At 50.6% G+C, this 26723-nt stretch overlaps 1 pseudogene; it reads left to right on the top strand.

Moving 5' to 3' along the window:
• Positions 1-26723, top strand: LOC146857806 (keratin, type I cytoskeletal 17 pseudogene; annotated as a pseudogene).

The raw sequence follows: 26723 nt of genomic DNA, 5'->3' as shown, positions 1-26723 counted from the left end.
ATGGCAGGAGGCGATGGATGGCTGCCACGGGCTCAGGTAAGTGGCGGATTAAGGGATTAGCGGTGGAGCAGCGCTAAAGTGCGCCCGCCCTGTTGGCCTGCTGGCTACGCCTCCTCAGTATCAAATTTAGCACACATTGATTACAATCTTTACGTACATCACAATACTTGGGACATTTTATAACCTAATGATTCAATATTTCCTTGACTCTTGCACGCCACACCACAGTCCAATGTAAACACTAGGATTTATACACGTCTTTGAGACAACAAAGAAGCCTACACACATCTTCATCAAACACCTCCAAAATCAGGATTAAGTACCCAATTAAAATCATTTGGAGGAAGTTTTGTGTTTAACTAACATATCTAATGATGGCCTAGCATAGACGATATCTAGATAAAATGAGCTCAGTTTAAAGATAATTCCTACCAATGTTTTAACAGTGTACATTACCTGATTAATTTTTTATAGCTTTAAGCAATATATTAATTTCATATTTTTCAAACAATGCAAAAAATGTATTACGTATTACTTTTTGAGCCAGCCCGTTACTCTGCATCATTCAAAAATTCTGTCAGTGTCGATCCAGCAAGCAACATTTGGACTTTTCAGAGAGACAGTCCAAAACTCCTACCCACAAGTAGTCAGCCATGGAGATTTGGCTACGCTACCCTAATAGAATACAAATGCCTTCCATGACTGAGAACATAGCAAGGTTCTCTTTGAAGCATAGGCCCTCCAAGGTATTAAAATTAACTGTGCCCTCAACAGTTAGGGCCGGTGCCCAATATAGTGCAGTCAGGGCTATATTTTAGTTGCCTTCAACAAAGAGGAATCAAAGTGACCTCCAAACAACCTGTTGAACCTGCAGAGGCCAGCTAAGGCCACCAAAGCGTGCTCTGCCTGCATCTACCAATATAGCTTTCTGGTCAACATCTTTGTAAAAAGTACATCTAAATATTTAAATTACTCTCCTGCTTTCAAATGCACACTGCCTGTGTGCCACCATAATCATATTAGCTCCAAATGTCAGTTCATGGGTCTTAGCCACACTAATTATTAAATAGTTTATATTTGATTTATTTATGGAAAATGTTTAACTGATGCAGCAATCCCTTCGGTGTGCTACCCAGTATAACCAAATCATCAACATACATATGTACGTGTTGGTGTTTGTCCAGAAGTTTTGGAGGGAAGGCTTAAAGTGCGGAAACCAGTGGGAGACCTACCAGAATAAAGAAAATTATGTAGTAACGATTACAGAGGCGGTAAGAAGAAAAACCAAAAGGGTTTATTATTCAAATACAACATAGGGAGCTGCCCCTATTAGGCCTGCCACTTTCATCGGGAAGGGTGACGCTCAGACATATAAGGGTGTGGACAGAAACGGGAATTTCCACGATAGGTGATCTCTTCGCCGATGGTACACTGATGTGCCATGATGCCTTTGTGAGGGAGATGGGGGTAACAGATAGGCTGTTTTTGTTACATGCACACATTACCTGCTATATCAAAACAGTGTGGGCTCCTGAGTGGGATGAACCACAGATCCATGCACTGACACATATGCAATACTTGATGGGTAATGGGGGTCATTTGACAAAATGGTTGTATCGAGATATCCGCACACATACGTCAGTGTCACTACAATCGAATCAACACAGATGGGACATGGATGTTGGCCGAACACTCATGGACAAAGAATGGGGGTCACTATTAGAACACCCGTGTAAGGTCTCTAGAAACCCGAAGTTTACGTTTATCCAGTTAATGATAGTACACCGCGCGTATTTAACCCCACACAAACTCAGCAAAATGTTTCCAGAGGCATCAGGTGATTGTCGCCGTTGCCGTTATCCAAATGCGGGCTTATCACACATGTTGTGGGACTACCCAAGACTACTGAACTATTGGTTGGCTGTGCAGAAACTAGTTAATAGCGTGGCACCGACAGGGAACATCAGGTCACTGGACTGTTGCATATTAGGTCTAGGCCCCAAGGGGAAGAATGGGACTCCTGCACGTTGGTTTGTGAACCTGACAATGATATTGGCAAAACGAAACATATCCATGAAATGGAAAGCAACCAGACCACCCAAATTACTAGATTGGTACAATGAAGTAGTGCGATGGGGGAGGGCAGAAGGAGCAGAGCTACATAGAGAGGAGCAGAAGGGGATGAGAAGGACACCAAAATTGCTTGACTAGAATGCAATAATGGAGGAATTTGCGGCCAAAGACCTACAAGAATAGTAATGGAGTATATAGAATGGGATTATGAATAATATCAGGTGGTGTGGACACAATAAAAAGTGCAATATGGTAATTTGTATATACAAGGTTAATATTATGCAACTGATCTACATGATGTGTATTGCTGAACTCGCATAAATGGTAGATTACTGTTATGTATACCAATGTTAGTTTGAGCCAGACGCAGGGGGCTGGATGGGTGGGGGCGGTTTGTTGATTGTCTTGTTCGTACGCGACAGAAACTGGTCAAGATAAACCTTGCAGACCAAGATGGTTGTGTTATTGTAAAAATTCAATAAACATATCTTTTTAAAAAGAAATCATAGGGAGCTGCCCACCAGTACATGCATGCACACTTGGCTTCGTACAGCCACGTCACACCCAACTGTCCCCTTTCTAAAATCCAAGCATTCCATGTTGAACTTGGCAATTGGTTTGCAAGATAAGGGGACCACCTCTAGGCAAAAACTTTTGAGGTCAGGTAGAAGAGGGGAAAACAACAATACAATCTGAGAACGCTCCCTCGTAACCTATATTTTTTTTATCTAACTGAAAATGAATTCAACATGGACTGAGGTAGAACTAAACAAAAACAAATTCCAAAAACATAATCATTTTTATAAATATTCACATTAGTTATTAATTTTCTATGTTTTATCAAAAATATTTTTGTATTTTCTTTTACATATTTGTACATATAAAATCAATGTAATAAACATATACACAAAGGTGCCGATTCCGATCTGTTAAAAATAATTTACGTACGAATCGTACAAGTACCGTACAAACGGCCAAGTACGATTCGTACGTGAAAAATAACTACGAATAGCGTCGGGAAAAGTCTACGAGAGTGCGTTGGAAAGTTTTTACATCCGAATATGTTCGGGAAAAGTGTACGAGAGTGAGCTGGACATTTTTACGTGCAAATCGTAAAACACAAGTCCGAGCGCACAAGTACAATCCCGACCGTCCGTCCGAATACACAATCGCACGTAAAATGACCCGTACGGAGCCAACGCAGTAGCACACATGTACACGGGTAAACTTATGCCCGTGTACGAGCCGTACAGCCTTCCCACCCCCAAATATGTCAGCACCGTACACCACCCTGTCCGCACTGTACCCCAGCCCTGCAACTGTACGCGCCGTACCCCCCATGTACGTGCCATACCCCCATGTATGCATCTTACCCCCCCTGTCCGCACTGTACCCCAGCCCCGCACCTGTACGTGCCGTACCCCCCATGTATGCGCCTTCCCCCCATGTACGCGCCTTATCCCCGCATGTACGCGCCGTACCTCCGCATGTACGCGCCGTACCCCAGGGCCGCACGTGTACGCACCGTACCCCCACTGCATGTACGCGCCCTCCCCCCATGTACGCGCCTTACCACCCATGTACGCGCCGTACCTCCGCATGTACGCGCCGTACCCCAGGCCTGCACGTGTACGCACCGTACCCCCACCGCATGTACGCGCCTTTTACCCCCCCATGTACACGCCATACCTCCGCATGTACGCGCCGTACCCCAGGGCCGCACGTGTACGCACCGTACCCCCACCGCATGTACGCGCCGCACTCCAACACCGTACCCCAGCACCCTCACCCAGCATCGCGTATGTACGGATCATACCTACGCGAAAAAGTTTCTTACAGAACCAGGACACTGTAAAACAGCACAAGGAGGGTCAATTCGACACGCACAACACCACAAAACACGTCTACATGACAAAATACATCTCAATGACTGACCTGGCACATCCAAACAGGCAAACAGAGGCCCCAAATCACAACCACCTCTTATAACACACCCACCAAAATTCAAATACAGCCACACCCAAAAATGGACCAATAAAAAGGGGCCACACACACAACCCATGAGCCTTTGCAACAGACCCACTGCTGCCAGAACCCACAGAGAAACAACTCCACATTACTCATACCTTCACTACACCTTCACTACACCTTCACTCACACACCTTCACACAACCTCCTCCACAAACATCCCCCTCTTCACATTCACACACACACCGTCACATTCACACCCACACACCCACAACCATCCACACCCACACCCACACCCCACACCATGCCCACAGACAAGAATCCAAAGTTCACAACGGCGGAGCTGGACCTCCTTGTCAACGAAGACATCAGAGTCGAGCCACAGCTGTTTGGAACATTGGTCAGACAGACCAGCATAGCTGAAAAATCTGCCATGTGGCAGAGGATTGTCGATAAGGTGAATGCTGTTGTGTCCATCCGAAGGACCAGGCATGAATGCCAAGCCAGGTGGTACGATCTGCGCAGGGCGGTCAAGAGGAAAATGAACGAAGAATATGCCCAGAGTAACATCACTGGAGGTGGGCCGCCCCGCAGACCCGTACACTACCATCCCTGGGAGGAGAAGGTGATGGCCCTGCTACCGCCAGTGGGAGTACACGGAGTTGAAGGAGTCGCAGAGCCTAGTGAGTACACAAACAACTTACGTAACATGGGGGCAATGGGGTCCACACCACATATACACCAAATGCACGCAACTTCCCCCAAGCACTCACCGCACACAACCACACTCAAAAACCACGCTCATGCCACTAACGTCTCCATGCACCCTTCACAAATCAAGGCAAGGCCATGTCCAAGGCTACAACAACCACAAACACAAGACTGGATGTCCGGGAGGCTGGGAGGGTGGGCCCAACACAACACATTGTGAAAATGAGACGCAGACACCAATGCCCTCAGCCCATATGGCATAGGTACATACCCATGCACAATGCACAGGGACTGGCAAAGTACTGACAAGGTAGCTGACACTTGGCCCTGCTGTATGCAGCACAAGGCCCTCCTGGGACCACTGTACACTCAAACACCAACTCCACAAGCACAGGATCTAGCACAGGAACTCACACTCACTGTCATGCCAGCATGCACCATGAGGGGACAGACACATCACCTGGGAGACCCAATGACAACTCACACTACACACAACAGCAGGCCCGGTCACAACCCCCCCTCTAACACAAGCACGCACCCCCGGGGCAGGCAACGGATTTACACACTCCCACAAAGGACATGTGACACAACAAGACCAATCCATAGTCAAATAAGCATCATAGTCAACAATCTACAGGTCAAACACTCAGGAGAACATCCCAATCTGTCCCCCGCAACATACCCATCCCCAAGTGGACATTGAGAGGAATGCTAGGCACATCCAACTACCTGGAGGAACTTTGTCAACTTGAATATGTATGAAACATACATGTCGCATGAAACAACATTAACATTGTCTCTCTCTCACACACAGGGCAACGTCAACGATCTCCCCCAAACATTGGGGGGGAAGAATCACAGTCCCAGGCTCCGCGTGAAGATGATCCCACTGGCAGCGACGACTCTCACCACTCCGTGGATGACCCCGACCAACCTGGACCCTCTGGTGCCCAAGCCCCTGCAGCACCTGCGTCAGGTACATCTGTGCCAACCACCCCCCCCCATTCCTGCCACATCCCAGGACACACCCAGGAGCCCTGCTCGCACTGAACAACAGAGCCAGTCTGACCAGGAGGGACAAGGTTCTACGGGCACCCAGGAGGAGGCAGGCAACCCTGCAAATGCCATCCCTCAGGGGTCCCGTAGACCCGATGTGCCCACAAGGACAGGCCAGGCTCAAATGGGCAGGGATGGTGGGAGTGGAGGCAGGCGGAGGCGCGAACCTGACCAGCCAGCTCAGGACACCGGTATGTCACACATACGCAGCATCCTGGACTCATACTGGCGTGACACCAGAGGCATCAACCAGGTCATGTCGAGACTCTCAGAGATGCAGGGGACCCTCGATGAGATAAAGAACCTGCAGGTCGAGCATCATGCCAGTCATCAACAACACCAAGGACGGATGGAGGCAAGACTGGCTGAGCTCCTGGCGGTGCACAGGGACATGAGCCAATCACTCCGGCAGATCGCCCAAAGCATGGGCAACCCTCCCTGTGCCACCAGGTGTAGACCAGCACCAGACACAGGGAGGGAGGAGGAGGAGGAGGATTCGTCTGACGGAGCGTCCCAAGCATCGTCAAGGCCTGCATCTGAGGGTCCCCGGAGGAAGGTGGGTCGTCCACGGAAAAGACCGTGAGAGTCAGCGGACCATCCACATCTCCCAGGTCACCTGGCCTGGCACCTGGCCCACTGGCGCAACAGCAGCACCTCATCCAATGTCATTCTCTGCCACATGGACTTGCTGGTCACAGTCTGACCAATGATGACCAACACTGTGCCCTGGACTCTGATGACTTCCAATGCCAAGGATACCATCTCCCCCTGTGAACTTTGGATTCTATTCCCCCGGTAGAGCACCTAACTTCATCTACCAATACACGTACCCCACCGCAAATAAATATATTACTTTGGTCATGAGACGTTCCTGTCATTTTGCATTATTCAACGACATATGTGTGTGGAAATGTCAAACTATGCCTGAGTGTTGAACTAACTCCAGCCATCCATACCCTGGGATCAGAGTCTGATACAGGACACACATGGGTCACAAGGTATCATTCAATGTAGGCATGGAGCACAACACTCACCTGTGATGGCCTCCGGCTGCTGAGGGGGGGCTTGCTAAACTGTGCGGACAGACCTATTTGAGAGATTATCATCAAGGCGTAGAGGACATGGCTCATGTGGAGGTTCCCGGGGATGGAGTCCCAGGTATGTGTGGCTAGGTGGGAGAACAATGTCCTGCATGCTGGAGTACGGTGGATGTGAAGAATGGTGGCCAGGGCAAGGTTGGATGCACGGAGATGGCCCAACGGGATCTAGGATGACAGACGTACAAGGTTGGTTTGGGGTCGGGGTTGTGGACTGCCTCCTGAGTGTGGGTGGGGAGTGTGGAGGTCATCCTGCAGCAGACAGTGATCCATTGCAGCTATCTATGGTGGACGGTGAGGTGGCTGGGGCGCAGGGTGTTGAAGCTGAGGTGTGCAGATGCACCCTGGATGTGGACAAGTTTCCTGGGAGTTTGGATGTACTTGCTCCGTAGAGGGCAGGGCAGTATTTGACACGGATGTTGTCATGGACCTGGGGGATGGTCTGTCTTTTCTTGGAGTGGATCTATCTGTGGATCATGTGCAAAATGCAGAGGGCGTTGCAGCATGAGGTACAGATGCTGTGGACTAGCATGGCAAATGTGAGCGAGCCAAACATGATGCACACCATCTTGTGTGTGTGGCCACTGGGTGCTTGTGCAGGGCTCTTGCGGGTGGGACACAAGCACTTGGCCCAACTGGAAGGGGACAATCCTCAGATGATCACCTCAGTCCTGTACAAGTCCAGCCTCAGGTGGCTCGTGTTCAGCCATTCATCAATGGATCTCATGCATACTTGAATGATGGAACTGCCAATGTCTGTGTCTTTGTTGAGGGTGAGGAGCACCTGGCTGTCAATGGCATACGAGCTGATGATGAGGTGCTGTGCGCATGTGATGGTGGAGAGGGGGGTCCTGGACACTCTGTAGATTGACATGCTGAGAGATGATACCTGTGCCATGTCCCAGACGATGACACCATACTACATGCTGAAGCCTTGAGTCCCACTCCCATGCCCTTGCTGGGCTACAGAGCCGGTGGGGAGTATTAGGGACGTGACCTGGTTGGTGTGACAGGCCCTGGAAGGCGGGGCAGCGCAGTGTAGGCAGTTGGAGTTGCACACTCAGCATGCAAAGGTGTTGTGTGTGTGCCCAGGGTATGTCTGACAGCAGGCGTTAGATGTGCGGATGGACATAGCTCGGAGTGTGGCTGCTACATCAGACTGTAGTGTGATGTGGGTTATGCAAGGACAGGATGGTGGTGCAATGTGCACCTTGCATGTGCTGATGGTCCAGCCTTTGGCACCGGGTGGCGGCAACAGTGGCATAGACAAGCTGAGGACAGCCAAATGAATGGGTGGAGGGAGGAAGTGAGGAGCATCTTGGAGGCGTGTGTGTAGCCAAATCTGGATACTCTGTGGGCCCTTGCTGCAGGGGCCGCAGCAGCAGGCGGCATCTCCTTGCAAAATGCCAGAATTGGCACACAAAGACTAGGATGTCAGAAGGACAACTGCAACAGGCGCGTGTGTAAAGTAAGGAGTGTCCGGTGTCACATGGCACACCCAGAGACCATGCATGCACAATCACCAAAGAAGCATGACACCGGATCAGGAAACTGAAGGCTGAACTGCGCACAGGAGACATACCCTCAGCAGCTGTTGATGGCCCATTGTGTGGACCAACATGCCCAAAAATATACACGACCATGTACTTCATGCCCAATAGGGAGCCTAATCCATGAGCAACTGCATGAATGTTGCTAAACGACACATGGACTCCTATGCATAATCTTCCACAACTATGCCAGATATGCCGCATGCAAAGTGGCAAGAGACCTGCATTGACAGAGATGAGGCACTTTGGAGTGTGACGAACACCTTTATTACTCAGCCTCACACTAAGGGAAATGCATCAATTGGAACAGACTCACAGGTCATTTGGCTGACCATGTGTGACCTACACAGGACACCCCCTTCAACACACAGATATGGTAAATCCTACTGAGCTGGCACACAAGTGAAGGGGTTGAGCCTAACACCCCTTGCTGCACACGGAGAGTCTACAATTCCCCATTGAGCCTCATATGGGGATGTCCCACACTATGTCCACCATTAGCATCCCGTATGTTCCTGAGGGACGTTATACACACATTGATGCCTTCATCAGAATCCTCAAACCATTACAGATGACTGTCAGGAAGGGTGACTATCAATTCATGGGAGCCATGCAACACGTCATGTGGCCCATGGTGAGTCGACATGTATGCATGGTAACACAACATGCACAGGAGCAGTCCCTACATATCACAAACACGTACCACCCACAAAATGCCTTGCTGCACTCCTTACACCAAATGACTTTTCACCATGTCTGTGCATGTAACTCTGATCCAGCACACGTTGCAATCAATGTTCCCTCTAATTTTTTTCCTCTGTGTGTGGCAGTGGAGGGTCTCTGTGCGCTGCAACCTCGGCTATGTGCGCCAGGAACCAGACCGCGTGCGTGTGCAGCACCAAATGTCACTCCAAACGTTTACTTTAAAAAGTGAAAAGATGGTGCATTTTTACACATACAGTGCCACGTTAAGGGTTTTAAGGTCGGTTTGCAAATTGGATAAACACTCCATGACATTAATTGGTTACACAGGCAAGTACACTTCAGGTTTAGAAAAGCACAAGACTCCAAGGGGTATATTATCAAGAACGGCGTAAAAATTATCGCCGCAGCTTGCAAAGAGAAGAGCAACTTTAAAAACACAGCGTGTACTTTCTGAAAGTTCACGCTGGGTTTTTAAACTTGCTCTACTCTTTTGTTTGTAAAGCGCAATGTGGGGAACAGGCCCGGCTCCAGGAATTTTTATTTGGGTGGGCCAAGGGTGCATTTGGGTGGGCCACTGCGGGCTTGATTCGTCGCATATATGTCTAGGCAGGCCTGCTTCCGGGCCCTCCTTTATCTCTTCTTAGTCTTACAAGACCCAGTAAAACACACTTTTTTCCAAATCTCTTTCTAAATATTATCACTCTCAAAAAGTGCTTTTTCCATGTAATGTTCCTTTATTGGGAAGAGGAGGTTTCTGAGGTGGGAGTATCAGGCAAGTGACACTTCTCGGGTTCCCTCTGCGCGAGCCTTCAGGGAGAATCCCTCTTCATTACTACCTCCGCCTGACCCCGGACTCTGCAACGCACTCCCTTACAGGCTTGATTATCCACTACTCCTCTCCAGTGCACCTTATCTCACAGCTGACCTTGGGCCCCAGCCCCATATCAGGCACCATAGGACTCCACTTTCATTTTTCCCGCTAAAAACATTAGTAAAATCGCCGACAAACTTAAAACATTGAATATAGCAGTAAATATAATTAGCACGCACTTTAAAGTATGTTCCACAGTAGCCCTTATGACCCGACTGCTAATTAAATAAACAAAAACAGAAAGGCCAGGACAGGGCCGGCTTCAGCGCTGATGCGAAAGTATTTTTTGGTGCCACACCAATAACCTCTTTCTCCGTAAATACCTTTACTACCACCTTCCAACAGTGCCCCTCATCCCTCCATGGCCCCCTCTATTGACCTCCTCCTCGGATTCCCTCACTGCCACATGCCACAGGTGCCCCTCATCTCCCCATAGCCCCTCCCCCTTATGACCTCCTCCTCGGATTCCCTCACTGCCACCCTCCAACAGTGCCCCTCATCTTTACTTAGCCCCTCTCTCATATGCATTTCATTTGTTGTATAGCGCTACTCATATCAGTGTAGTGTGTGTCAGTACTTTACACCATGCACACATTATACAGAGACAATGAATCATACAAGTATGTAAATCAGTCTACAGGGAATGTCACATAAGCCAATGAGGATTACAAGGTGTAGGAATCACATGTCATCCATAGTGGTGGGCAGTATATTTTAAGAGGGTTTGGTCTGGGGAAACACAACCTTAGGATTTCAAGAGTATTCCATGGGGGTTTTAGCGACATTAGAATAATGAAAGACTGGGGAAGTTCTAACTATATCACAAAACAAAAAAAGCCAAGTTCTAACTATACCATTCATGTTTGTCTGCAGCTCTTTGATGACAGTTCATTGGTCACTGTCCTATGTTAGGATTGTAACTTCATCAGGAAGTACCACAAACTTGGGAGTACTTTAAAGTTATGTGAAAGCAGTTACTTGTAGCTGGGAAACTGCTTGTCCTTCGATCTCCTTTTAAATGCTTCCCCCTACGGGACATTTTAGGGGATTTAAAGATCAGACAGTTGGATGAACTATGTCTGCTTAAGACGTGGCCCGGATAGACCACTGGATTCCTTAAAAGAACAATCATTGTGTGGTCTCGTAAGTAAATACCTCTTGGACAAAATCTGCTAAATATTCAAAATAATTCTGTCTTTATCATTTAGTCCACCAATCTGCCGCCAAGCTTTAGTCAATTCGACACAGAAGGGCATCCCTTAATGCAGTGCAGTGTTCTGGTATGATTTCAATTAGGTCTAATATCCACAGAAAATGCGGGATCTTTGCACACGTTTTGTTTCAGAACCGCTGATGCTGCACATTTCTTCAGAGGATTAGCGTTGTGCCAAACAGGCACATTCTGTGTTTTTAGCAGGTGAGCAGAGTTCTAACACAACTGGTAGGACGAGGCGTTTTTCATACTGATGCATACTCTGTTGATCAGACCACAGCACGGATGCCCTTTCACACATGACAGTAACCCGATTCAAATCTCCCACTTTGCTCTTCTGAAATGTTGGCATTTATGAATTCAGTACCAGATACTCCTTGCAATATTATCTGCCTCTTGCATGTTCGTGCGTTCTCCCTTTGTGCCAGTAGGTAGTGTGGCGATGCAGGTGCTAAGAAGGGGTGAAAAAAACGACAAAGCTAATTAACGTGCAAAATGCCTTTTAAAAACCCGTGAAGTACTCGGGTGCGGCTGTTGGGTGCCCGGGAAGCTGCCTCAGCATGGGGGCCCACACACGACGGTGGGGGGGTGAGGAGGGGCTGAAGCTGAAGCACTTTGAGCACAATGGGCTTTGCGCGCCTGCAACACCATGTCTCTGCCTCCCGCATGGATTTCGCGCCGCTCGCGTTTTAAAAAGCGGCGGTGCGAACAGTCTTGTAGGGATGTCTGTGCGCGCTAAACCCAGGGCACTGCGCACTCCGGCCTACCATCGTGCGCGTGCGCCCGCGCGCGCAGCTTAGTTGGAACAGTGGTTGCAATACTCATGAGGAATAGCAGGAGGGCAATGATGACATGAGCAGATGACAGCCGCAAGAACCTGGGGAGGACAGACACACAACAAGTCAGCGAAGAGCTAGTAATCCGCAGATATGTACATGTACTCTACAGGAATGATGTTGTCACCATGCCCCTAATAAATTTAGTGTCCCAGCTAAAATGTGTGGAATGACATCATCACTTGAATGACACATCAGAACACACCTCCAAGCACACAGTCAGCTCGACACACACATTGCAACACATGCCACACAAGGCTCAAAGCGTGCACACTCAGACACAGGGACTCACCATCATGAGAAGAAGTTGCGGATAAGCTGACTCCGGATGTTCTCATCCTCATCCTCATCCTCACTTGCCCCGTGCCCGAGCCCTTCATCCTCCACGGGTGGATGATCCTGCTCATCCGGATCAAGGATGAGTGGCACGGCCTTCTCCACTGCCATGTTGTGCAGCATGCAGCACACAATGAAGATTTTGCAGACCTTCACCGGGGCATATGGGAGGGCACCGCCGGTCTTGTGGAGGCACCGGAATCTGCTCTTCAGGAGTCCAAATGTCCTCTCAATCACGCGCCTCGTCTGCCCATGGGTGTCGTTGTACCGGTGTTCTGCGGCTGTTCTGGGGTTGCGGAGAGGCGTCATCAGCCATGGCATGTTGGGATAGCCAGAGTCCCCTACATGGAAACATCATGTGAAGAAGTGGGTCAGCAGATGCCGTATGATACAAAGATAGCGCAAAACACAGGACTAACAGAGTATACCCACCAACAAGACATGCTCGTTCCGTGTGCAGCTGCAGCATCATTTCTGGCACCCTGCTACGCCTCATGATGTATGCAACGTGTGCGGACCCTGGAAAACGGGAACAGACATGGGAAATCAGCATGTTAGCAAGACACACCACAAGGGCATTAATGGAGTGGTAATGTTTTCTGTTTCTATAGGCTACCTCCTGTGCCTGTGGTGGTACCAAAGCCACATTTGTCCCATCAATGGCCCCAATTACATGAGGCATCCCTCCCAGGGCATAGAACTCACCCTTGACACCTGTCAACTGCTCACGAGTGGGAAAATGGATGAATTCATCCAGGTGCACCAACATGGCTTCTAAAACATCATGCAGGACACGGCTGAACATTGTCTGGGACATGCCACCGACATCAGCTATGGTCAATTGAAACGTGCCGGTGGCAAAAAAATGTAGGGCTGCCATCACCTTCATCTTGGGGGTCAGAGCTGTAGGATACCTGTGTTGTGGTTGGAGGTGTGGTGCAAGCCGGCGGGTCAAGTCCTCTATCAACTCTTGCGGGAAGCGGTATCTGCGTATGCAGTCATGTTCACGCATGGCATCCAGGTCTAGCATTCGTCTGGGGAGAGGCGGTGCCCTGCAGAGATTTGAAAGGAATAACGAAGAGTGAGTACATTACCACACCAATGTTACTGAGGTGAGCACATGTTCAACAGCTAATACACATCTGCTTAATACAGAGTCTGTGCTGTGCAATACATCCAGGACACGTAGGCCAGCCAGGTGATACTTCTACGAAGAGCCAGCCACAATAGTTGCATGGCAATGTTGACGTGACATGCCATTAAAATAGCTGTGGGCCAGTGTAAGTGACAAGCCAGACACATTACATGAGTGATAGACATCCTCATATCAGCATGTGAAGGATGTCATCTCATACAGACAGCTGGCGGGAGTCTAGACGCACCGGTCACATGTCATCTGAAAAAGGACAGATAACACACATTTCCATGAAGGGGTACATGTCAAAAACTGATGACACAGACATTGAGAGAACGCAGATATTGCCTCATGTCAGAAAGTCATCTTCGAACGATCATGACACATGTAACGTGTGAGTCCACATGTGGCATGGTGTGCGTATATGTGTGTCATGCACATATGCACACAGACACATGTTGGATGCTGCAACAGCAGATGGAGTTGACGGAACACCAACGGAAAGCTCATGGGAACACATGACACACACATGACATAGTCACATCGTGGCACGCTGGTAGTCACATGTCAGGTGTAATTATCCGTGTACCTGGCATCAGGGGACAGTTGCGGATGTTGCTGACTGTGCCATACCAGTGATGCAGTGCTTGACACGTGTGTCGTACATGCACACATGTGCAAAGTGTGAAGGGGAAGTGTGCCACGTAGTGCCCCATCACACATGACATGTGTAGACAGCTCATCACACATCTATTGTGCCACAACATGAGGAGACATGTGCCACATCACTGCCTGACACACCTAGGCCCTGCACATGAAGGACTGCACTGACAATGACTTGATGTCCAGCCTTGTGCGAGTCTGACACCTCCATTCCTATTGTGTGCGCCTCCTATCACCAGTGTAAGCTGTGAAACGCAGTACACACGCTCTGAGGGCGTGTGTACGGCCCATACTCACGCGTGAGTACCTGCCGTACACGCGTGAGTACGTGCCTATCACTATAGTTGTGTTACTGTTGGTCCGAGTGATACGGCACGTACTCACGTGAGTACGGGCCATACACGCGTGAGTGCGTGCCGTATCACTAGGCCCTACGGTACCCCCAACTATAGTGATCGGCACTTATTCACGCGTGTACGGCCCGTACACGCGTGAAGACGTGCCGTATCACTAGGCTCTACGGTACCCCCAACTATAGTGATAGGCAGGTACTCACGCGTGTACGGGCCGTACACGCGTGAGTACGTGCCGTATCACTAGGCCCTACGGTACCCCCAACTATAGTGATCAGCAGTACTCACGCGTGTACGGCCCGTACACGTGTGAGTACATGCCGTATCACTAGGCCCTACGGTACCCCCAACTATAGTGATCGGCACGTACTCACGCGTGTACGGCCCGTACACGCCTGATTACGTGCCGTATCACTAGGCCCTACGGTACCCCCAAATATAGTGATAGGCACGTACTCGCGCGTGTACGGGCCGTACAAGCGTGAGTACGTGCCGTATCACTAGGCCCTACGGTACCCCTAACTATAGTGATCGGCACGTACTCACTCATGTACGGGCCGTACACGCGTGAGTACGTGCCGTATCACTAGGCCCTACGGTACCCCCAACTATAGTGATCGGCACGTACTCACTCGTGTACGGGCCGTACACGCGTGAGTACGTGCCGTATCACTAGGTCCTACGGTACCCCCAACTATAGTGATAGGCACGTACTCACGCGTGTACGGGCCGTACACGTGTGAGTACGTGCCGTATCACTAGGCCCTACGGTACCCCCAACTATAGTGATAGGCACGTACTCACGCATGTACGGCCCGTACACGCGTGAGTACGGCCCGTATCACTGTAGTGATGGTGGCCTAGGGGTACGTGTGAAACGCACGGTACCTGTGTGGGGATTTAAGAATTACAATGGGGACACATGAGGGACAAGTATTAGGTCCTAAATGCATGCTGGTTGTCATGGATAGCGAGTTTCAAGTTCAAAATTTAACATCATGTGGTCTGGAAAAAGCAGTTGGCCACATTATACATTGTTGCAAAGTGGTTGTTGACTTGACATGATGCTGCAAAATCGAAAGATGCAAAGGCTGTCACTGGTGTATGTTTAAAGGGATTGAAGGAAACGTAGGATGCAAATGAGTCTGACCAATCACTCTGTACTCCTGTAAATGAAATAGGCCAGCAAGGCAGATATAAGGCAGGCAGAACCCATGAGAGGGCACTTGCCTGCACAACATGTCAGTCGATACCACTGCTGCTGTATTGTCTCCCTCTGGCACCATGTCAAGGACTGTGGAGAGGGCCCAGCCTTTTAGCCAGGAGGAGAACGAGGCCCTGCTGGATGTGATCCTCCCACGGTACCCCATGCTGTATGGTCGACCAGGGGAGCAGGTGAGTGCTGACTCCACTACCTTTGCCTGTGCACCTTTATTGTGTCTGTCACTTCTGGCATTGTGTCCAAGTGTGACAGACATGCAATGTTGGTTGGAGTGGGTCCCAGGGGGGTGTGGATGGCTTATGTCTCTCATGCAGGGCTTGATGTAGTTCATGTGTGCACTCCTCACTTGCATTGTGCTTACTGTGACATTCACTGCATAGTGCATGGCACATTCAGCCAGCCTAATCCTCTCGGGCATTCTTGTTCTGTTGTCCTGCGGTGATTCAGTGGTCACCCCGGTGTGACAGGTGACTGCACCCACAGATGTGTGTGAGAGTTGAGTGGAGCTGTGGTCAGAGTGGTGAGAGTGTCCAAATGATGTGTACGCCCCCTGGACATTGATGTGTGTGAGTGTTTCTTGTCATGTGGGTGAGTGTCTATGTGGAGTGTTGCACCACAGCTGCATGGAGGAGGCAACTGCTCAATCCATCTGATGTGTGAAGTAAGCCGTGCTGTGTGTCTGACTTGCTGAGCTAGCCCCACACCTGTGACCCCCCCCCCTGGCAAGTGGCACATGTGCAGAGTGAGGTTTGCATCCGCTGTTGCCAATGGCAGGTGATTGATGTGTGCCTGTGTGTGTCTGTGTACTCTGCTGAGGTTTCGTCAGTGGCCTGGGGCATGTGACTGCTTTGCGGTGCTGTCCATCAGCCTTGTGTTGCTTGGGATGCACAGTGTGTGCCATGATCAGGGATTGTTTCGCACCCCTCATGCCACCTGTGTACTTACTATGCCATGTAGTGCATTGTTGCGTCCCCAGTGGAAAAAGTCCCTATGACTAAGGTGCTATTACTTGCCAGCATACTATGCCCTGTTCAACAAATCAAAGAAGTTCAAATGTGTGTCTCTGTGACATGGTGCAGGTGTAGTGATGTTGTCCCACTTTGTCATCCACACAGGTAACCGCCTACCACAAGGGGAAGATCTGGAAGGATGCCGTCAAGGCCGTGCAATCGGTGGAGGGTCGCAGTCGGCGCCTGCCACAAGTGAGGAAGAGATGGCAGGACATCCGGTGCTGGACCCGGAGGATCGCCCGGGTCATGCTGAAGGAGGAGGCTCCTCGCAAGCATGGCGGGCGCCGGCGCCTGACCCCCAAGATGAAGCGTGTCCTGGCGGTGGTCTTCCCTGACCTGGATAGGTGGATACAGGAGTTACAGCAGCATGAAGGGGATAGGTACATGTGTGTTTGTTGTGTGTCGCCAGCTTTTGTAGCTGCTCAGTTGCCTGGATACACTGCCAGGCTATATATGTGCAGTGCATATCCTGTTCCCCCAAGTCAACCTGTGCTGCTCTCCCTCCCTTCCCCTCCTTGACATGTGTTACCTGGTCTGTGTGTTATCACTATTGCACATGTCATATAGGCTGCCAGTTTATCAAGGTGCACACTGCTTTCAGCATCATGTGTGGGGGTGGTCTGCCTGTGCCCTGTCCTGTTCAGTCATTTGGGGGTGCATAATTGTTGGCACTGATGCTGAGTCTCAACATAGGAGTGTGAGGGTTCAAATGAACAGACTTGCAGCATGCATTACCAATGTTGTGGCCTCAGACATGATGTGCATGAGTGGGATATATGCATAGTGCCGGGACGGTTGCTCCTGTAACAGTCAGCTCATTCCAGGACCATGGAGCAGTGTGCCCACTACAGTCCCCTGACACAGCCTGCCCTCCTACTCATGTGTGTCATCCAACACTGTGCACATTCACTGTGGGTTCAGCATGGCTCTGCCTCTGTGGCATTGTTCCCTGGCCTAGGTAGTATTTTTCACATGTGTGATACATTTGCCCACTGGACAGGGATACACCAGTTTGCTTGTGCATACACACACTGGGCAGTACCTGTGTGGCTATTCACAACAATCTGTTGATGTTTGTTTGTGACCAATATGTTTTGGCAGCCCTGCAAGGTGATGTCGTGTTAATGAAGCTAGTTTTCAAGCACAGTTATTGTAACCCTGAATAAGAGGTGTCAATTCTTGATCGGTATCAGTCACATTGACTCAGGTATGGGTTTTTGACAATCATGTATCCTGCTTGTACATTTTTGGCACCTGTGTGTGGTTCAGATGCTACACAGTTGTGACTTTGTGTGCTGACATCTGTGGGTACATTCTGGCTTGCCATGAGGGGGAACCCACAGTACAGCTAGGCTTTTTTGCTAAACAATTGCAGGCCCATTAGCTTATACATTATCCTGGGTGTGGACATGTGTGCCACTCCAGATGACAGTCAGTAGGTCATATGTGTAGCCAACTGTGTGATGAGGTGATGGATAGCCATGTGACAAATGACATTATTCAAGTTGTTACTCAGAGAAAATGTCCATTGGCACTCACTACACCTGTCAACATGTCTCATTGTTTCATATGCTTGACCTTGTTGTTTTGTTGTGAAGGACAATGATGTGCCTGCATGACAGATGTCTCCCAAGGAAGTGCACAAGACACCACCTTTACACTTTCCAGGGACACGCAGGCATATTTTAAAGTAAGGCACAGTTTGAACAAAACTTGTTTGGAGTTCATACAAATACATGTTCCCACAGTGTGGTAGCATTTGGGTTAGTCTTTGGTGGTTGCTGATACCAACTTACGAGTGTCAAGTCATCCAGACCACCGTGGTGCCATGTATATGTACTTACTGATACGTCATTTCTGCCTAACAGTGGCTGATTTGAATGAGTCTGGCAGCTCAGACAATTACTGTGTACATGTAGTTTGGTGTGCACCTCCTTGTGTGACTTCTGCTATATAGACACATGTGTGTTGTGTTCACAGAGTGCCACATTCACACATGCCTGACATGTCCATTGTGTAAAGGGTTGTGATTCTCCAGGAGTCACAATGTATTTCTTTGGGGTGTCAAAAGTACTCACAGGTCTCTGAGTGTGGGGACACCTTCTGCATTGGCATGTGGTATTTGGCCTTGGGTGCGACAATACTGTTTGGTTCACAGTGAACAAGAGGTGGCATGCCTTCATAGTCTTGCTGTGCTCAACTGATCCCAGACACTAGCTTCTCATGATCTTGTGATTTCAAGTTATTTGCTGTTGTGTCCTAATTTTCATTGTTTCCAAGTGGCATGGTGGGTCAACCAACTGGGGAGTGCAGGGCTTACATATGTGGGGAGTATCCTAGATGTTACCTATGATGCCTTTCCTGATATGCACTGTTGCCTATTTTGTTTGGACTGATGTGTCAGATGTACACAGGTGACTGATTTTTTCCTGTCTCTTCACCTTGCCCACAGCATCATCGGAGGACACCGAGGGAGACACCGGCACGGACGTGGAGGAGGGATCGAGCAGTGGTGCCACCACTGCTGAGGAGTCGGTGGAATCTAGTGGCACGGAGGGCGAGGGGAGTGAGGCGGAGGACCTGCCCAGTACCAACACTGACTATGAGGCAGACGGTCCGAGGCTGAGCTCCCAGAGGGGGCGGAGGCTGCTCCCACAGCTGAAAGCAGCAGTACATCTCTCGCCGCCCCCTCCATTCCCATCACCGCCCTCCCACTTGCTCGGGTCCCTTCTGTCCGTGCTAGGCCACACCGTGTCTCCTTCGTGCCAGGCACTGCACCCCCTGCCCCTGTCCCCTCTGCTGCCCTCACTGCTGAGTCTGTGGACATTCAGCGGCAGTTGCAAGTTGGGCAGACTTCGATCCTGACTGTCCTCCATGGCCACACCAGACTGCTGACCCAGATGGTGTCGTACATGAAGGGCATGTCATCAGCGATGTCTGGCCAACGGATGTTGCTGAGGTCCCTGGACTCGTCACTGACGGCAGTAGTGAGTCACCTGCAGCACTGCCTCCCCCCCTACCCCTGCCCCATCCACAAGTCCCACACCCATGCCTGTCCCAAGCACACCAAGACATCCACACACACGCACCCCACCAGACACAAGCAGCACACCACCACGTAAGGGCAAGCGCACACCTCCTGACACGCACACTCAGGGGGAAGCAGGCACACCCACTGGGTCTGGGGCACACAGGGAGGCACGCAGCCACAGTCCTCGTCCACATGAATCACTCCCCAGTCCCTCCGATGTCACTCCCCTTGGCTCCCCTGCTCCAGATTCGGAGAAGGAGGCCTACTTTGCTGGGCTGGGCCTCAGCCCCACTAGTTCACCTGGCCGGAAACGGTTAAGGCACTCCACGGGTAGGGGAGTTAAGTCCCCCAGCCTGTCCACCACCTCCCCCAGTAGTGCTGCAACCCATCCCTCCAACCCCCCCCCCTCCTTGGGGCCTGTTGTTTCTCCGGGTGCAGGGGAGACGCTTGAATAACTGGCAGAAGTGTGCAGCGCCGAGCTCACCTCCACCTTTGGCGCTGCCCCACCCCTTGTGGTGGAGTCGTCCGTCCCTGCACCCACCACACCTACCCTTCCCCCTCCTGTCCCTGCGGTGCCTGGTCCTTCCCCACATGATGCCCCCCCAGTCGCTGAACCAGAGGTTTAGTATGTGCAGGCAAGCTAGGGAAGATGCGTGGCCATGTGTCCCCCCCAAGGACTTCATAGCTGGACTGGCCATTGGCCTTTGTACATAGTGTTCTTTTCTACATCTTATTTTTTCATGCTGAATAAAGCATTTTGTTTTCCGATTTGAAAGTCTTGCATTTCATGTATTGATGTTGATGCTGAGGCTCCAGGAGTTGGGGTTGTGGGAATGTGTTATGTTTCATGGACATGTTGTAGTCTGCTGCTCATGGGGTGGGACCTGGTATCTGCGTGCCCTCACAAGGTCTCTGCAATTAATCTTTGGTCGTGTCTGCTCTTTGTGTTTGGAGTCATTGTCCCTAGGAGTGTTCCTTCCTCTGTGGCACCTGACATCTCCCCTGCAGAGGGTTGCACAATTGTTGTGTTGCCCTGTGTCTACATTTCCTTTGTTGGTGATGGATCCCTTCAACTCTGGCCATGCCTGCTCAGCAATGTCTCCGGCTGCATCGTCTGTGCCATCCTTGGTACTCACTGTACTTGTGCATAGAGTATTTTACCATGCCTTCATGGATAAATTGTCCCTTTTCCGCACAATGCATGTATGTAATCCCAGCCTAGTACACATAAGGTACTTGTTCTGCTGGGTATTTGAACACCTGACTCACAATTGTGGGCATTGTATCTGTGGGAACTCCACCCTATTCCTTCCATGACAGACAACATCTTGGTGGCTGGCCCAGCACCTGAACATTCCTATCAGTCCTGGGATGTGCGTGGCAGTGTGTGTTCTCTTTGGCTCTCTTAGTTTATTAGGCAGTGACATGACTATACAGTCTTGTGGCATGATCTCAGAGTGTGTATTGTGCTGCATCTGCCAGGGGTGGGTATGCATGTGTTATTTGTCCTCACACCCACATGTGGTGTGTCATGCAGTGGGGAAAAGACATCCATCCTCCTGGGAGTGGGACACTGCTGTCAGTGATGTGTTGTTATGGCACTATCATCATTGTCCAACGTAGGGATACGTACATACACCCATGGAGTTGTGGTCATCTGATAATGATGTACACCCCCCATGTCTCTGTCCACTGCTGGGAGTCCTCTGCACCCACTCATATATGTCTGTCCACTGCTGGGAGTCCTCTGCACCCACCCCCATGTCTCTGTCCACTGCTGGGAGTCCTCTGCACCCACCCCCATGTCTCTGTCCACTGCTGTGAGTCCTATGCACCCACCCCCATGTCTCTGTCCACTGCTGGAGTTGATATGCACCCACCCCCATGTCTCTGTCCACTGCTGGGAGTCCTCTGCACCCACCCCTATGTCTCTGTCCACTGCTGGAGTTGATATGCACCCACCCCCATGTCTCTGTCCACTGCTGTCCTCTGCACCCACCCCCATGTCTCTGTCCACTGCTGGGAGTCCTCTACACCCACCCCCATGTCTCTGTCCACTGCTGGGAGTGATGGGCACCCACCCCTCACATGTCCCTGTCCACTGCTGGTATTCCTCTGCACCCACCCCCATGTCTCTGTCCACTGCTGGGAGTCCTCTGCACGCACCCCCATGTCTCTGCCCACTGCTGGGAGTCCTCTGCACCCACCCCCATGTCTCTGTCCACTGCTGGGAGTGATGGGCACCCACCCCTCACATGTCCCTGTCCACTGCTGGTATTCCTCTGCACCCACCCCCATGTCTCTGTCCACTGCTGGAGTTGATATGCACCCACCCCCATGTCTCTGTCCACTGCTGGGAGTCCTCTGCACCCACCCCCATGCCTCTGTCCACTGCTGGGAGTGATGGGCACCCACCCCTCACATGTCCCTGTCCACTGCTGGTATTCCTCTGCACCCACCCCCATGTCTCTGTCCACTGCTGGGAGTCCTCTGCACCCACCCCCATGTCTCTGTCCACTGCTGGAAGTCCTCTGCACCCACCCCCATGTCTCTGTCCACTGCTGGGAGTGATGGGCACCCACCCCTCACATGTCCCTGTCCACTGCTGGTATTCCTCTGCACCCACCCCCATGTCTCTGTCCACTGCTGGGAGTCCTCTGCACCCACCCCCATGTCTCTGTCCACTGCTGGGAGTCCTCTGCACCCACCCCCATGTCTCTGTCCACTGCTGAGAGACCTCTGCATCCACCCCCATGTCTCTGTCCACTGCTGGGAGTCCTCTGCACCCACCCCCATGTCTCTGTCCACTGCTGGGAGTCCTCTGCACCCACCCCCATGTCTCTGTCCACTGCTGGGAGTGATGGGCACCCACCCCTCACATGTCCCTGTCCACTGCCGGTATTCCTCTGCACCCACCCCCATGTCTCTGTCCACTGCTGGGAGTCCTCTGCACCCACCCCCATGCCTCTGTCCACTGCTGGGAGTCCTCTGCACCCACCCCCATGTCTCTGTCCACTGCTGGGAGTCCTCTGCACCCACCCCTATGTCTCTGTCCACTGCTGGGAGTCCTCTGCACCCACCCCTCACATGTCCCTGTCCACGGCTGGTATTCCTCTGCACCCACCCACCCACCCACTTGCGCCCTTGCTGTGGTACACTGCTGTCCTGGGCATACACCACCCCCAATTTACAGCTGATGTGCTGCACCAAGCCATACACCTACATCCGTGGCGTGTGTACGCCTTGTATCCATCATGTAATGGGGCTGTAGGGGTACGCGTGGTACGGGCCGTACCCATGCTCTGGGGGCGTGGGTACGGGCCGTACCACCATAGTGGCGGTGACATAGGGGTACACGTGGTACGGCCCGTACCCACGCCCCCCAGAGCGTGGGTACGGTCCGTACCACCATTGCAGTGGTGATGTAGGGGTACGCATGTACGGACCGTACCCACGCCCCCAGAGTGTGGGTACGGTCCGTACACGCGTACCCCTACATCACCACTACAATGGTGGTACGGCCCGTACCCACACCCCCCAGAGCATGGGTACAGGCCATACCACCATTGTGGCGGTGACATAGGGGTACGCGTGGTACGGACCGTACCCACGCTCTGGGGGCGTGGGTACGGTCCGTACACGCGTACCCCTACATCACCACTGCAATGGTGGTACAGACCGTACCAACGCTCTGAGGGGCGTGGGTACGTCCTGTACCACCATTGTGGTGGTGACGGGTACGCGTCCACGTCCACTTCTGTTGTGGCGGGACGTGGGATTGGTGGACACGCCCCCCGAAGTGACCAGACCATGGAGGTAATTAATGTGCAGGATATATTTGTTTTTTGTGGGGTGTGGGTTATGTTTCATGCCCCTTGCACTCCCCCCTTTGCCCCTGGGGGTTGTTCTGACCTTCTGCGGCGTCTGCGTCGGTTTCTGAACACGAGGTCATAGGCTATGAGGGCCGGGATGACGCGTAGGTTGGGGTCCATCGCTGTCCGTCGCGTACCGGTGCTCCTTCTTCGCGTCGTCCTCAATTTCCCAGCAGTTTTTGGCTCCCGTAAAAAATGCTACGTGCGGAGTGACGTAGGCACGAATCGTACTTGCTGGTCTGTAAAACGCTGCCTGACTCCGTCCGGACGTCGCATATGCGCCGTCCAGAATCAGATTTGTATGTATTTTTTTGCCGGTCGGTCTTTTGTACGACTCGTACGGAAATGGTATTTCTGTGCGAATCGTACATGCGAGTTTGTAAGGTGTATTTCCCGGGTACGAGTCGGACGGAGAAAACGCTCCGTACGACCATTTGTACCCGGGTTTTACAGGATCGGAATCGGCACCAAAGTGTTGCATAATAATGACATGGCATTTTCATGTGTAAACATCTTTACATCATAAACCCCCGGGTAAAGAGACAAAAAGAGAACATTCATACAAACTACCTCACATACATTCCTCCTCAAATACACTCATACCACATTCATAAATGCATATATCTGGAAAGTGGGAGACAGAGAGTTGTTTTAAATCTGCACGACCATTTAAAGCAACTGCATATAGCAGGATATGAACAGCATTGGTCGACGCGTTTCGGTGGCTCGAAGAATGGATAATACCACCTTCCTCAGGACCTTAGCCAGATATCAGACCAATATCGGTACACCCAGGGGATACTGCCAATACTACTCCACGAGAAATTGTATATTTTGTTTTTGCGACTCTTTTTCTGAATACTTTTGCCGCACTCTAAATATCTCTTATGCGCTGTGCATTGAGTGGGGAATATATGCAAGTATATTGTCGGCAAAGTCGTGAGTCCTTATAGGGTCAGTTCATTAGGGTCTATGCGTCCTACTGTATTGTACTGCGCCACTCCATTACGACAACATCTCAGATTTGATGTATGTTAAGTTGTGTTGGTCTCAGTCCAACAATGCTTAATTTAGCAGCACAAAGTCCTAACGGGCTCAACAGGGGGACGGCCAAACAGCGTGTCAAAAAGAGAATTTGACACTTGTAACATTCCATCACCAGTAAAGATGAAGATAAATGTGCAGAATACAGCACATCTTCCCTTCTCAACAAAATACCTCCTCACCCCATCTCAATTTGAAAGTCAGCAACAACACAACACATTCACCCTGCACAGCAAAACCACCTACTACATGCAAAGAACATCTTCAATTCGGCACTACACAGCAGAACAACTAAAGGAACATTCATGTCAGAAACCTGATTGGTTTGGTGACCTTATGTGAACTCCTGCTCAGAGGAGGAACACTTTTCACCCCTCCATGGCAAGTACCAGCAAATTCACCACCAGACGTCTCCAAGGGGAGACACTGTGTCAGCTAGATCAGCTATACTGTCCCTCACCTTCACCACCCTTGAGAGGTTCCAACAATGACCCCAGCAACTCTGACAGCATTTCCACTAATTTTTTCAATTTGTACCGAATTACCAAACTTGTTCCTCTCTTTTTGTACATGAATAGTAGACTTGACTTGCACTAAGTCCCATACTTGAACTTCCACTTTTTTCACACCTTTCTTCAGATCATACCAGCTTTTCTGCTTGAGCAATGCTCACATTCTTTTTGACCAATCACATCAAGTTCTCAGCGTCTGACTGAGTGAAACCTTGGTTGAAGAAGATTTGACAACCTGGTTCCCACTCTTTGCCCAGTTAATACATTCCCCAACAACCCAGTTCATTCTCTCAACGAGACCTTTGATCTAGGTATGATACAACGAGATCCTGAGATGCTTAATACCACATGATTGAAGGAAACTCTGAAATTCCCTGCTACCAAATTGGATACTATTGTCAGAAATGAGAATTTCTGGAAACCCTTTCCTCCAGAAAATCTCTCTAAGGAACACCACCACAGCATTTCCACTGGGCTCCTTTACAAATTTTAGCTCAGGCCATTTGGAACAGTAGTCCATCAATACCAAGGACCCGTGCCCTCCCGCGACTACAGCCACTACTACAAGACCATCGAAGACCTGCAAAACAAGATCCACACTGCCACCACGGACAATGCCAAGACTCTGCTGCAGATCGACAATGCCAAGCTGGCAGCTGATGACTTCAGGAGCAAGTACGAGAGCGAGCTAGCCCTTCACAACAGTGTGGAGGCCGACATTAATGGCCTATGCCGGGTCCTGGATGAGTTGACTCTTGCCAGGTCAGACCTGGAAATCCAAATCGAAAGCCTGAAAGAGGAACTGGCCTATCTCAAGAAGAACCATGAGGAGGAGATGAACGCCCTGCATGGCCAAGTCCGTGGGCATGTCAACATGGAAATTGATCCGGCACCAGATGGAGTCCTGGGCAAGATCCTGTCTGACATGAGAGCCCAATACGAAGATCTGGCAGAAAAGAACTGCAGGGATGCCGAGGCCTGGTTCTTCAGCAAGACGGAGGAACTTAATCGTGAAGTTGCCACCCACAGTCAACAGATCCAGTCCAGCAAGAGCGAGATCACAGACTTAAGGCGCACCCTCCAGGGGTTGGAGATAGAGCTGCAGACCCAGCTAAGCATGAAATCGGCCCTGGAAGGCACCCTTGCGGAGACCGAGGGCTGGTAGTGCATGCAACTCAACCAGATCCAGGCCATGGTTTTCAAAATTGAAGCGCAGTTAGCCGAACTCCGAAATGACATGGAAAGGCAATACCAAGAGTACAAGATCCTCATGGATATGAAGACGTGCCTGGAAATGGAGATCTCCACCTACCGCCACCTGCTGGAGGGAGAGGATGCCCAGCTCTCATCCAGGGCTACCAAAGATGTGCTCCAAACCACACGACAAGTCCGCACAATCGTTGAAGAGACCGTGGATGGGAAGGTTGTTGCATCCCACGAGAAAGTCCATAAATCTGCCTTCTGA

Source organism: Triturus cristatus, chromosome 3_2, assembly GCF_964204655.1.
Source record: "Triturus cristatus chromosome 3_2, aTriCri1.1, whole genome shotgun sequence".
Classification (NCBI taxonomy): Eukaryota; Metazoa; Chordata; class Amphibia; order Caudata; family Salamandridae; genus Triturus; species Triturus cristatus.
The sequence above is the reverse complement of the archived record's forward strand: the minus strand, read 5'-3'. Positions and strand labels throughout refer to the sequence as shown.